A 15,285-nucleotide genomic window follows, 5' to 3' on the forward strand; every position below is an offset into this window, starting at 1 on the left:
GATTCTACTTGTCATGCCTGTCAGGACACTGTGACCTCTGAGTACAAGGGCCCCATGACCTTTGACACACAGGCATGACTAAGAGACTCTGAAGGTGTCATCAGGGATTCATCTGTCTCTGACCTAGTGGCCCAGCATCATCACTAAGTACTACTTTAGTCTCCATAGTATGGCTAAGCCCTTAGGCTGTTTATACTATGGCCTAATATATGACTTTTTCCAGAGGCATCCAACATTCAAAGGAACACAGACATAGGCATATCAGGAAAATCATCCAGGTAACTCCTGAGAGATGATGCTGTGCCACAAAGGAGTCTCACCTGAGTCTCTTACTGCCCCTCCCAAAACACTTATCTCTACAGTGATTATGAGGGTCTGTTGAACACCAGTCCCTAAACCTTGGTTCTCCCTACGTTTACAAGCTCTCCAGGGAGACCCTCAGAAAGAAAGGTTAGGTCTACTGGTATCTACAATCCTGTCTTCTTCATTGTGATAGCAAGGCAGGTCAGGTCTCTCCAGGTGGTCTGAGCCCTGGTGACAGGTGTCACCAACCAAACTTGAAGATCCAGTTAAATAAGCAAAGGTCTAGAAAAGAGCTTCAGAGGCTATTTGGCCTTTCAGTTGGTCTTTCCTTACCCCCAACTGAGATGAATCTCTTTTAGATCCTCCCAAAAGGAAGATTAAGGAAGGAGTTCCAACCATTTGTAATTCTCACTGTCAGGAATTTTTTCCTCAGGTGAAATTTTAATTCCTCTATGCTACCATTTATATCTATTCTCTCTTGTTCTGAACTGCAGTCACACAATTAGGGCTTCATGAGACTTTTTATATCCTATTCCCTAAACTACAAGTGTACTCCCTTAGTTTTTCTTTGAAGCAAACCTGTTGTTAACCCAAATTCCACTGGCTGGCCACCATAAACCACCAGTTTCCCCTGAGATGGGAGGGAGGGAAATGGAGAATTACAATATATGACAGGGAGCAAACAACTGTGATGACTTGAAAGATTCTGGCAGTAGCTCTGAGTAACATCCTTGTGTATTTGCTGTTACTGTTGTTGTTTTAACAAACCCTAACACCCCTCCAGATGAGTTTGGGTATGGAAAAAAAAAACCATGTAAATAAAGAGAGGCCAGAAATTCTCCTTCTGGCAAACATCCTTTATGGAGTAAGGTGTAATGGAAAGACAAGACCAGCAAGCAGCAGAAATAGCCTTTCAGCTACATAGTATGTCTGTCTTTGCTCACGAGATCCAAACTGTGAGACCACAACCCAGCATAGTATCTTTAGAAGCTCCAGAGGAAATGTAAACATTACAGAGGTTTGCAAATGTTGGGCACTGGAGGGATCATTCTCTGCAGTAAAAGATTTTATCAGACCTCACACTCAGGTTGGATGAAGGGTAGGAAAAAAGATGGGGCTTAACTGTTCATTTTCTGACTGCAGTCTGATGTTCTTACCAGCTTTCCAGAGAAAACAACTTTAATTCATATTGGTCTTTAGAACATCCTGCCCAAAGATGCTCACTTCCTATAATATGTCACAGGACATCTCATTCTTTGGGACATTGAACTGGGCAGTATTTATCTAACCTCAGAATAACTACAAGGCAAGTCAAGATATCTAAAATATAGAGAAGTTGGTTTTTACTTATTCCTCTCAGCTAAAAAGAACTCTCCCTTCCCAAAATTCTAGCATTGTATACCTTTCCTATGGATTTAATATATTTCAATTTGTCTTGTCTTTTGTGTACCTTATTTTATCTGCATTATCCCCCAATGAGTTATAAGCTTCTTGAGGGCAGGGGCCATGTCTGCTATCTCTCAATCCTCAATGCCTAGCACAGTGCCTTGTATTCAGTACCTTGTCAAAGAATATTGGATTAATATTTGAGAAAGCAGATCATAGATAAAAAGATTTAGAGCTAGAAGAAACTTGAGAAGTTATTTATTTCAACTCACTCATTTCACAAGAGAATTAACAGACCCAGAGGAGTTAAATGGCTTGACCAATGTCACCCAGAAATAAGTGGCAGAAATAGAATTCAAATCCAGGTCCTGCCTTCAAATTCAGTACATTTCCCATTACACCAAGGGTTTCGTTATTTGTTTTTATTTTCCTGAATCATTGGGTTATTTCCATGTAGATCTTGCCACTGGCTTCAAATCCTACTAAAAGTAAAATAAATTGTTCATAGACTTAAATCTGGAAGAAACCTTAGAAATGACTAAGCCCAATCTCTCATTTTATAAAGACGCAAACTGAGGCAAGGTAGGCAACTTGCTTGAGATGACATTGTAAGAACAGTTTTGAACCCAGATCTTCTGATTCCAAATTCATTGCCTTTTCCTTGAACATAATATTTTTTCCCTCTGCCTCATACATAAATGAACACGTTCATCCTGCTGCTTGGCAATGCCCTTACTGTAACTCTGAAGAACCACATCATCAGAGTAAATGAAAAATAATATGAGTAAATGAAAAATAAAGAAATAACACGATTTTTTGGAGTCATAAAAAAAAAACAAGCATTCATAAAAATGTTTCCAGGAAAGATTCTTTTCAAAACTTGTCTTTGCTTAGCACTCCTAGAACTGTTCAAACTTGACTGCTCTTCTAAGACAGATTATATTCAGCCAAAGCAAATTTTATCTGTTTGTGATATCTGGACTGCTTTATAGAGTTGGGGTGGGGGAGACTGTGTAATGAGTGCCAGTATGACCACATGTCGTCTGCAACATCTCTACTTGATTAAAAGTAATAGGCCTTGGAAGATTCAGTTCCATTATGAGGACACATCTTTTTTCCTTGCCCACAGAAACTGGTATTTCAAGTAGAAAGATAAAGAGTTCCTTGCCCTAGTTTATATGCACATCAGAAACAAATGTTGTAACAAACTACAACCATCAAGGTTGTATTATTTAGCCAGAAGGGTTACATTATGATTGTTGGCACCAAGAATGTGTTAGAACTCATTAGTGAGGCCACCACCACAACTAAAATTTTAGTCACATTAATACTTGCATCTAAGAAAAGAGAGACCTTCCCCAACTGATTCGTAAAAACTGACTATATCCAAGAGAGATTTTCCTTTCAAAAAATGGAAACTGCCATTTCTTCTGAAAGTCATATTCTTCTTAAGTCATGTTTTTTTATAGAAAATGTAAGGGATTATATTTATAGAAACTTAAATGAACAGTGTTTCCAATCTAGGCATAGTAAAATTCTGAAAAATATTGCTACTCTATTATTATTTAATAAAAACCCATAAGGACCATCATCCTGGATTGGGAGTGAGGAAAACCTTAGTTAAACACCTTCTTCTGACACTTTATAGCCTTGTGTTCACTGGTAAATTGTGTCATCTCTCTGAACCTCAGATAACTCTCAAAGATTATGGCATACGTTATGTATGTGTATGTATATGCATGTGTATGTGCATCTATACCTATGTGCACTATGTGTATATACATATATTGTATGTAGAAGTATATGAATGTTTATGCCATAGACATATTATCAGTCTCTCAACATAAGATGTTGCCAAAGTAGTGACATCATAGGTACTTGAAATATTGACTATATCGTATTCGTACAGCTCTTCCAATACGTATCAGATCATTTGATTTTTGCAATAACTCTCTGAATTGAATGGGGGAAAGATTATTTGTACCCATGTTACAGATGAAAAAAATCCAATAATTTCCCCAAAGTCACACTACAAGTGAGTGGCAAAGCCTGGATACCCTCCTGACTTGTAACCCAGAGCTCTTACCATTCTCTTGTCCAACCTGGCTTCTATTTACCAAAATAGCTCTATATTTTCTTGAGTTTTTACAGACATGCTTCATTTTGCCAATAAAGAAACAACTTATGATTTTTTGGGAATCATAAAAAACAAAGTTTGTTTGTAACTCTTATGGATACAAAATGCTTCTCCTTCTGGGGCATCTTTAAAGTTCATCCTTCCAACCAAGGCAATGCTTACAAAGGAGCAGGAATAGACATCTTGCTTCAGGGATGATTGGCTATACAAACGCTGTATGAATATTTTTTGACACCATTGTTTTAGTCCACAGCTGTGGCCACCATCACAGTGGAGTCACAAGTTTACTGAGCAGGGCCCAAATCTTTAGTATATCTAGTCCCATCAAAACAACCACAATCCTATGATCATCAGTGCCTTCCACTGAATAAATGCTTGTCAAATGAATGGATTAGATAATTTGGAAGCATTACACAGGTAGTAAATATAAGCACCTTCTGACTCAAAGTCCAGTGCTTATTCTAGGTAATGAAGTGGATGGAGTGCTGGGTCTGGAGTCAGAAAGACCTAAGTTCAAATCTATCCTCAGATTCTTATTAGGTAGGTGACCTGGACACGTCACTTCACCCCTATTTGACTCAGTTGTCTCATCTATAAAATGGGGGTAATAATAGTGCCTACCTCCAGGGTTTTTGTTAGGATCAAATGAGATAATAATTGTAAAGCACTTGGCACATAGTAAGCACTATATAAATATTATCTATTTATGATTGTTACCATTATCATATTATCATATGATAATATCATTTTGGTAATCCATGCCACAAGGTATTGTAAATATTCTGGAGATATATTTTGATTTAGTGACACCTTGAAACTCTTCAAATAATTCAAGACTTTTTATATCCAAAACTAAAATACCCTAAATTCTCATTATAACATTATCTTTGAGGCGTATGCCTAGGAACATTCTTCAAAAAATGACTTGAGAGAGTTCCTTTTGCATGGCTTGCTTTTTGTACACTGATCCCCACATACCATTCCTTAGAGGGGTTACAAATTGGATTTATTTATTATATTTTTATTAAGAGCTCTAGCAGGGCTCATATAAATTACTCAGGAAATACCTAGAAATATAAATTACACAGGGAAGAATTTCCTATTTGAAAACAATTGCTGGGAAAACTAGAAAATATTCTGGCAGAAAATAGACTTAGATCAGTATCTTATACCATTTTCTATAATACATTCAAAATGAAAATGTGACCTTAATATTAAAGATCATACCATAAAAAAATTAGACATGTAGAAGATCATATACTTTTCAGAGCCAGGAATAGGCTATAGCATATACCCAGAAGCAGAGACAGCAGTAATACCTGGGCAAAGCTTCCAAGAGCTGGAGAAACAAAGGGTGAGGGGAAGACTTTTAACCAAGTAAAGGATAGGGACACTTATCAAAGTTAACAGAAATAATTTTGATAGCATTCCTTACAAATAAAACTAATGCATCTAGAATAAGAATGGAAACAAAAGAATTTGAAAACTCTTTGTATCAAATTTCCCTGAGAAGAGTTTGACATCCATGCTACATAGAAAAATCATACGAACATATAGATAAATGTAAACCGTTATCACCAAAAAGTTCTCAGATGAAGAATTGTGAAGTATTAAAAACCATGTGAAAGAATAATCTAAAAAGCTAATAATAAGAAAAGTGAACATCAGAATAACCCTGAGAAGTTCCAGTGGTAGTGGTAGGGCGAGGTGAAGGGATACCTAACAGAATAGTATTTCCATTAGTTGGTAATAATTCAAACTATGAGCAGATATCTTGAGAAGAAAAAAAAATCAGAGAACTAATATTTCCCAACTCATTCTGATTCAAGACCAGTAGAAACCACAGAGCAAATAATCAATAGCTCTACTCTAGTTTTAGCCTGATGCACGCCCCAGCATTCAATTTTTATTATATGAAAGGTAAGAAGGATAACTCTCTCTTAACAAGGATGGTGGATCTAGCAGCCTTTACATCATACATATGGTCAAGATACTGCTGCCTGCTCTTGGTCATTCAACATGATTTTATTTTACAGACTGTAAGTGAAGAAGAGACTTTTTTTTATCTTTACCTCTCTAGTGCCTACCCTAATGCCTAGCAGGTAATAGATACAATTAAAGTTAGTGGATTGATTGATTGATTGATACAGTGATTGGGTATGTAAGCTGTGAGAGGGATTGAGAGGTATGAATTCAAGAGGAGAGTGAAATAAGAGGTAGTCATGGAGAACTTAAGCATAGAATAAAAGAGCCTGGGAAAAGGGAAAAGGGAAAGTAAGACGCAGAGGAAATGGAATGAGGAATAGGGAAGAAGAGTGATGTGGAAAGGGAGAGAGTAAGATCCTCAAGGATGGGAGCCAGGTCATTATCAAGTACACTCCACCACTACTTTTCATTCACTGGGTTATGTCAATGAGTCAATGCCTCCATGATGCTTTAGTTCTTGTGGGCAAATGCTGGAATATACCTAAATCTTCAATCAGGCAAATCTAATTTCAGTGTACATTGAGGCATATTTTTAGAATAGAGCCTAAAGGCAAATGTTCTTGATAAGTTTTAATCACCTCACTTTTCAGAGAAATCTGATGCAATAAGAACCAAAAAGCTTGGCCTCGGTAGCAGAAATCTATCCCCACATCAAAGCTTGTCATTGGAATCTTGGTTGCAAACATGGCAGACAAGGGGCATCTATGTCCAGCCAGCTGATCATTTTATAGGCCCTGGCAAAGGTTTTCAAAGGGACTTATATTGCACAACAGCTACTTACTTTAATGGGATTTGTGTGGTTCAGTCCCCGTAACCTTTGGAAAATTGAAGGGAAGCATAATTGTGAAAGCCACTAAAAAGTGTATGGCTTTTACTGGAAGCCCAATGAAAAGTAGTGAAATGAGGCTATGGCATTCATCTGGGTCTCTCTGTGCATACTTAGCTCCAATTGCAATTAAGGCATCGTCCTTTTAATGGCCCCCCTGATAAATGGCACGTTTCACTCTTAATTGGGACGGCTGCATGGGCACAGATTTGGCTTTAGTGCATTTAAGTGACCTCAAACACAGGATTAGCAGCACCCCCAGTGCCATTTATATAGCACACCTGGCCCTCTGCCCCATCAAATCACAGTGGTTTACAAGCATGACCAGGTCTCTGAAAGTATATGTTTCCGACTGTGTAGCCCTTGTTCACTTTGAGATGCGTTGGAACCCTTTTATAGCTTACCAAACAAGGAACTGGACTCAGTAGTCCTTGATGTGCATAGTTTTTTTCTTCTTTTATTGTCTTTCCATGAAATACATACACCATTTTTCTGACCAAAGGAATCTGCCTGTCTGAATCTTTGAAAATTGGACTGAACTCATTACATACATAAAAAAAAAGATTATATTTGAACATGGAGGTTGCACACTCCTTTGGGATAGAAAAGTCCATAGAGTATGGAAGTGTTGGGGTTTTTTTTACTCACACATACTGGGGCTAATGTGGTATAGTGGAAAGTAGTAAGGAGGGCATAGATTCTGGTCCTAGCTCTATCATCTCCTTAGCTAGATGAGCATGGTCAAATCTCATAACCTTTTTGGTTCTCAGTTTCCTTAACTGTCAGTTGATAGGCTTAAAATTGATGCTATATAAGCTTCTGAGTAGGTATGAAAACTTTCCAAACCTTAGCTCAGAGATGAGAAAGATATTTACAAATATAACGATTTCATTTAAAAAAAAATCCACTGATGCATTTAACTCAGTAACTGAATCAAGGCTTTGGATAAGCAAAACTTGGGCCTCCTGGTGGTTTTATATGAGAGACAAAATCCACAGAATTCAACTTTTCCAGCAGTGAGCTTACCTTAAACATAAAATAATCTGGTTTTAAATAATATTGTTATACAATCTATTTTTCTTATTTTCTCTCCTTACTTTCATCTACTCCCTTTAGCCACTCCTGGATCACACATTCTTCCAAAGCAATACAAATTACCATATGATTTATTCTTTCCTGATCTTCCTCCTAACCAATCAATAAACATTTATTAAATATCTACTGTGTGTCAGGTACTATAGTAAGTATTAAGAATACAAAGGCAAAGATAAGACTCCAGATTCATTTCTTTGAGAGAAAAAACAACAGCTTGTCGATACCCAATTTGGACACAAAAATGGTTAAGCATTTATGGAATTGATTCTCAGCCTTTTTTCCCCCTAGATGAAATCTCATTGGCTCTGGAGTCAGAGACTAGGTTTCAAAATCTCTCTCTGATACTACATATGTGACATTTAACAAGTTATTTAACCTCGCAGGGTCTGAGTTTCTCTATCTGTAAAAAGAGGGTATTGGACCAGATCAGGTCTGACTCAGGCCCCTTCTAGGGCTAAATCTATGATCCTATAATCCATGCATTAGCCCTATTTTATTTCGTTTGTTAGTGTCTCCTATATGACTGTGAGATCCTTAGACTGTAAGTCCACCTGAGAAAACTTGTGCCTTTGCTTGATTAGAGTATTACTGGTGCTCAGGAAAGACTCACTAGTAAGCAGAATCCCCACCCTAACCAACGAATGATTTGTACAACTTCTTCTCTTTGACAAAGACACACCATATTCTAACCTAAGCGATGTAATCCCAGTCCCTCTGTACTACTGCAGGCTTTTCTTCTTAGAAGTCTCTTAAAAGTTTAGAGCTACAACGATGGCTGGTCTTGTACACTCAATCAGATGCAATAATGCTAAATATCATATTGACTTTGAATGGTATTTTGGGAAAATTACTTTGCCTGTACCCATAATCTGGAGAAATGCTACCAGAAGAGTTTCTAGGAGACTATACCCACCCAAGTTGCTTGTAATTTCGCCCCTATCCCTTGTTCCACTTTCCTGTAGTGGAAAATTCTTATTTTATCAATCCTGTGGAGCAAATTCCAAGAACTCACACCAGTCACGTTAGATTTGTCCCTAGTCTGGACTATTCTTGCCATCACCTCACAAAGTCATAGGATTTCTGAGTTGGAAGGAATCTTGGTGGTAACCTCATCTAACCCACTCCTGGAAAAGGATCTACTCTACATTACGTCTAAGAAATATACCTTTTACTTAAAGAACTCCATTGAGGGATGACCCACTACTGCCTTCCATTCTTCTTTTGGCTCAAAGAGATTAAGTGATTTACCCATGGTCACACAGATGTAGGGGAGACGGAACCCTTAGCCTCTCTTTGACTCTAAGTTCAGGCAGGTGCTCCTCCCACTGTATAACTCAAGCAGTCTAATAGTATTTATTAAGCACGTATTATATAGCAGGCCCAGTGCTAAATGCTAGGGATATAAAGAAAGGCAAGAGAAACTGTACATGCTGTATTTTCTCATTTGATTCTTAAATCAAATCTGGGAGGGAAGTGCTACCATTATCCCCATTTCACAGATGACAAAACTAAGACAAAGTCACATAGTTCAGTTACACACACAGAATCACAAGGCTAGGAAATATATGGGCTGGATTTGAACTCAGATCTTCCTGACTCTAGGGAATATTTCCTCTGAAAATCTATCCTAAATTCATTCCTACGGAGCCTATATCCTCTGGGAAATCTAACCTGACCACATTAGTCCTCAAGACCTACACCCTCCTTAGAATTTCTGTGATATCTACCTACCTACCTACCTATCTATGCCATTCTATTCTATCTATGCCCTTCATTTGTCTCTTGGAATATTATATTTTGTGTTGATATTTATCCTTTCTGAATAGATGCCCTACAAGTGGAAAAAAATTAAATACCATTAAGTGAAAAAAATAAAATTAAAATTAAAAAATGAAGAGATACCCTATTCTTCAACTAGATTGTAATCCCTTCAAGGACAGGAATTGTGTCTTCTAAGTCTTCTTATTCCTCAACTCTCTTAGTGTGCCCTGTGCAATAAAAAGATGTTGATGATGATGAGACATCCAGAGTACTTATTTTTGACACCTGACACGTAAGAAGACACAAACCCTCAAAGATTGAATCTGGAATAAAAAAAATCCTCCTATGTTTGGGAAAATATAACCTTCATCCTTAGCCTGTCTTCTCTTCTAGTGAGTCAGTTCAAATCATAGTGGTTTCTGTCCACTTTGACTGGCAAAGGAGCTTGGGCCAAAACCTGGCTAATTCATTCTCCAACCTATGGGAACATTACTCTCTGCCAACCACACCTAACTCAGTCTTAATTGCACAGCCACTTCCTCTCTAGGGATATGTGACGGTTTTTAATAAAGGAAGAAGCCAATGGACAAAGGTCATATAAGCAAAAGTGTTCATTTCAGGCAAAACCCCCAAAATATCTTTGTGGAATAATGTTATTCCACTGACTCATGTCACTTCTGTGGAGCAGCCCAAAAGGACTCCTTGTTAATAAACTCTGTCTGCCTGGAGTGGAAATGGATGAGTAATAGTCATGTCACGGCTGCTCATGTCATGACTCTTGCCTCCATATTCCCATAACCTGAAAGTCGCAAGAGTTATTCCCATTGCTCGGCTCATGACGGGAAGTAGCGAAGACACAGGAAAGGACTTTAAAAATGCTTGTTAATTACCCAAGATAAGAGAAAGATAATGAGGAATGGAATTCGTTCTAGGATAAGGAGAGGACGTTGGCAGAGCTATAATCCAATGACCTCCAACACTTCAGTCAATCATGCCAGCCAGGGCTTTGCTTTCAGCAATACTTTCCTATACATCTTGACATGTTTCCTTTGAGACCCATTTGATTTTCTTCCAGATTTCCCATGTTTTCCCAAGTGCCACCCTCTTCCCCTCAACACACACACGCGCGCACACACACACACACACACACACACATAGCAGTTATCATTTCTTTTAAGGAAGACTGGTCAGACACCATGGCACCATGCAAAATTCAAAATCAGGACACTTTTAACACCCAGTCTCTAACATGAACTGAACTTTAATTTACAAAAATACAGACATTTCATTTCTTTTTTTATGCCCTCTCTTCTTTTCTCTTCGTATGTTCCAGGTACAATGCACAAGTTTATAGCAATGAAGTGAATTCCTTTTTGACCTTGCATATTTTATAAAAATCTCTCAAGGGAGAAATTTGCCAATGTTATGAACCAAGAGGTCTCTCTATGAGAAAAAATAAAAGATAGCTTTGTCATTAGATGAAAGGGCCATAACGGGCTGTGCTTTAAGAGATAATTACTATATACTAACCCTAGAATTTATATAGCACCTTAAGATTTGCAAAGAACTTTACATATGTCATCTCATTTGATCCTTGCAACTTTATGAGGTAGGTGTGATTATTTCCCTGCTTTATATAGTACAAAACTGAAGCAGAGAGGTTGAGTAACTTACCTGGAATCACACAATTCATAAGTTTCTGCAGCTGGATTTCAACTCCAGTCTCCCTGACTCCATGTTCAGTACTATATTCACTACACCACCTAGCTGCCTCACAATATATTTATATATAAAGATACGTTGTTGTTCAGTCAAGTCTGGCTCTTTGGGAGTTTTCTTGGTAAAGATACTGGAACAGTTTGCCATTCCTTCCTCCAGCTCATTTTACAGATGAGTAAACTGAGGCAAACAGAGTTAAGTGACTTGCCCAGGGTCACACAGCAAGTAAGTGTCTGTGACCAGATTTGAACTCAAACACCAGTCTTGTGACTCTGAATCTAATAGTCTTCCTAACTATAGCAAACTGCTCCGTCTTCCTACTGAAGGATACTATCCTCCCTTAACATCTTATTTTCAGAGCAAGGCTGGTATAGTGGGCAGTGAGTAGTGATTTTGAAACTGAGAGCACCTTAATTTAAATCCTACTTATTACACATGCTGAATTGTGATTGTGGGCCAGTCATTTAACCTCTCACTGGCTCCAAGAAACTCCCTAAAATTATGAGGTTATTATAAACACTCCAAGATGATGCAGATTATTATGTATCTGCATCTGTGGAGGTTGTTTCCCCACACTGATGTAACCATAGGACAGGACCTATAAGGAAAAACAAAGGTTTTGTCCCATATTCATCTCATTAGGTTCAAAAGTTTTGCCATAAATACTTATTATGTTAACTATACTGTTAGGCTTTATTCCTGTAGATTACCATCTACAGGATTGGTAATAGGATTGTTTGAATCCATGATAAGTGTGAACAACTGAACTCAGTACAAGTGGACAAATGGGGGAAAATCTGGCCCCAAGTGGGGTGGAGAGAGACTGAGGATTATCCCAACTAGACTACTTTATGCAGAAATGAGTGGAGGTGGGTACAGTAGAAGAAAAACTCATTCCAGCTCTCCATCTGTTAACTTCCTATTTTAACCAAGTGTTCTTGACAACTAAGTGAAAGTTCTAACATTTCTACTAGAATGCAAGTAATGTCATTGCCCTGGGATTAGACACTGGTCACCTCACCTTAGTTTGGGGCTTTGGGTGATTGTCATGGTCTATCTGAGGAACTCTGATACCAAGAGGTAAGAGATGATGGCATCTGGAGCAGCAGAAACCACCAAAGTTCTCCTTCTGTTTGTTATAGCTAGATCTTATTTCCATGTCCATAGGGAACATCTATAATATGAGAGTTTTGGACTAGATAACTTCTAAGATTTCAAGTCTAAATCCTATGAGCCTATGATGTTGGTGGTTTGGAAGAACATATTGTCATGGAAAAAAGAAATTGAATCCGTAGACATGAAAGCTGGGTTGGAATTCTGGCTGTGACACTTAGGAACTATATGACCTTGGACAAGTCATTTTATTTCTTTAGGTCTCAAATTACTCACATTTAAAATGATGAAGATGAACCAGATGATCTCTAAAGTCCCTTCCAGTTCTAAATTTAAGATAAAGGATGATTTGGATATTTGAGTGACAGTGAGTGAGTCAATAGTTTGATCAACCTCAGGAAAAATCTATGTATACCAAAACTAAGGCATGGTCAAATTAAGAATTCCTATGGTCCAGTGACCATGTATGCCTCCATAGAAAATGGTTACAATGTTCTATCTACATTGTACTCCTTTATTATTACTATATCTTGAGTAAGATTAGTTCCTAATAATATGCAAGTAATTATTTTCTTTTGAATTAATCCTTTAGAAAACTTCAGGACTTATAAACTCCTTAAATAGAATATTTGAGAGGAGAGGAAGGAGAAATGAAAAAAATTTTATTAAAAATCCAAAACTCTAGAAAAAAATCTTACATTTCAGAGACCAGCTCAGAAATTTAAAATTGAGGCATTTGCATATGTTTATGTCATCCAGTTGGGAGAAATCATTAAGAACCATGGTCTCCATAATGCCATGGACATCTCAGCCAGCAGCATTCATGGTGGTCCATTCCAGGCAAGAGGTTCACCATTGGGAATGGGCCACCAAGACTGCTGCTGGTCGAGACATCCATGGTATTATGGGGACCATCGCTCTTAATGATTTCTCCAAAATGGATGACATGAGCAAATGCAAATGCCAATTTTTAATTCCCAAGCTCTTCTCTGAAATGTAAGCCTTTTTCCTAGAATTTTGGATTTTTTATAAAATTTCTTTCATTGCTTATATGTTGTCTCAGGAGAGCCTTGCTGGGTAGTTGAGGATCACTATGATTACCTAGGCTGGTGCCAACTATATCTGGTAACTCACTTCGACGTATAATTTTATACATATGAACTCTCCACAATGGCTCATGTGATGCCACTACCAGCTGGAATCAGTTGTAAACAAGAAACTTATTCTCAATAGATATATCAGATGTTTAACATTTAAAGAAACAGACATCAAGAAGCCAGAGAATGTCAGGCTCCAGCTCAGGGCTTTTGCCAAGTTCTGCTGGTTGTGATTACCAAGGACTAGATCAATAGGGCCATAAATTGTTGTATGTTGCACACAGCTGGGAGAACGGAAAGGGGGCTGAAAAATGAGTTGGGGCATTAAAGGTGAATCACTGGTGGTGAGAATCTTCTTTTCATTACTTTCCAAGAGGCATTATATGAAGACTATCCCTCTCAGACCCAAATAGTATGTGGGTCTTTTTGGAACCAGTTGCAGATCTAGGCCACTAGGTATGTTTTATAATTCCCTCCAGAAAAAAGAACATCTTGTCAGAGCTGGAAAAATGATGGCACAGAGTATCCAGTAACAACAGAATTTGGGCCTGTTAGGTGAATTCTAGGCCAATGTTCCTTCCAAGGGCAGAATATTCAGAGAAACAATGTGTTCCCCAGACAGAGCAAAGTCTTTCCTTAGACCTGGGAGTGAATCACTGTGATTTGTATGAGCTCAAGAACATTAGGGGTGCAGGTCTCTTAGGGAAAATTACTTGATCCTTTGTTCCTTTAAAAGGAGATGACGGGACTGCACATGTATAACCTATGTCAAATTGTTCAACCTCTCAATGCAGGGGAAGGGGAAAGGAGAGAGAATTTGAAACTCAAAATTTGAAAAAAGAATATCAAAATTGTTTTTACATGTAATTGGGGGGAGGAATAAAATATTAAATTAAAAAATGAAAAGAAATTATGCAAGTGGGTGCCATTAGCATCATCTGCTGTGGAGCATGGAAACATCAGTCAAGAAAAAGGAAGATGCCAGATTTCCTTGATGTTCCAACTTCTATTAAACCCCTAAGAGAGCTAAAGACAAGTTTGCATCCTATTCTATAGAATGAATGCAGTGACCAAAGGCCAATGAATTTATTGCATCTTGTGTTACCTTCCTTAACTTTTGGATATGATGGATATTGGAAATCTGTTTTTCATGGTATTGGGCCAAAACATAACCACAGCCTAGAGATTTTTTAGCCCTAAGGATAAGGGTTGGAAGCCTCTGTTTCCCACTGCATTCACCAGACAGCTTGAGAAAGCAGAATTCCATTTAAGAAAGACATGTGATTGTGGTCTGAACCTCTAAGGATTGGGAGGAGTTGGTACATCTGAATAATTCCAGTAACACTTGAAATTTATGTGGATCCTTTCTTCCAAGGAGCATGAAGCACCACCTATGTGTTATATCATTTATACTCAATATGTGCTTTAAAACAAAAGAAGTATGTTACTATCATCTCTATTTTACAGACAGGGTAGCCAAGATATAGGAAAGAGATGAATGAGGGTGAAAGCGAAAGGTGAAGGGAAAGAATGAGGGTGGGAAAAATTTTCATGAAAATCCTGACTATTTAGTGGACCCTCTTTCTGAAACCAAAGCATTTTCATTCATCAAACATTTATTTATACTTTAGCTCACACTGATCTCTCTCTTTTACAGTGTCCAATAGCACTTTGGCAACACACGATTTAGTCTTTACTAACTGTCTCCTGGAATATTCCCTGCTTTTTTCATGTCAGCGCTTCTTGTCTCTCTAACCAGAATAGGGCAGTGCAGTGTTGTGGAAAGAGCACTTGATTAGAATACTGATTAGTCAAATGAACTGGGCCATAGTTTTCTTACTCTGTTCCCTTCCCTTTCTTGA

The 15,285-nt window shown here is 37.9% G+C and overlaps 1 protein-coding gene and 1 non-coding gene across 3 annotated transcripts in view; one reads left to right on the plus strand and one right to left on the minus strand.

The window, feature by feature from the left end:
* The window catches only part of PRRX1 (paired related homeobox 1), a 95,126-nt gene that overhangs the window by 24,467 nt on the left and 55,374 nt on the right, over window positions 1-15,285 (minus strand). The gene's annotated exons all lie outside the window — the stretch shown is intronic.
* Window positions 5,733-5,855, plus strand: LOC140530692 (U6atac minor spliceosomal RNA). Its single transcript, XR_011976112.1, has one exon. It is a non-coding gene; the product is annotated as a U6atac minor spliceosomal RNA (small nuclear RNA).

Source organism: Notamacropus eugenii, chromosome 2 (genome assembly GCF_028372415.1).
Source record: "Notamacropus eugenii isolate mMacEug1 chromosome 2, mMacEug1.pri_v2, whole genome shotgun sequence".
In the NCBI taxonomy this organism is placed as follows: Eukaryota; Metazoa; Chordata; class Mammalia; order Diprotodontia; family Macropodidae; genus Notamacropus; species Notamacropus eugenii.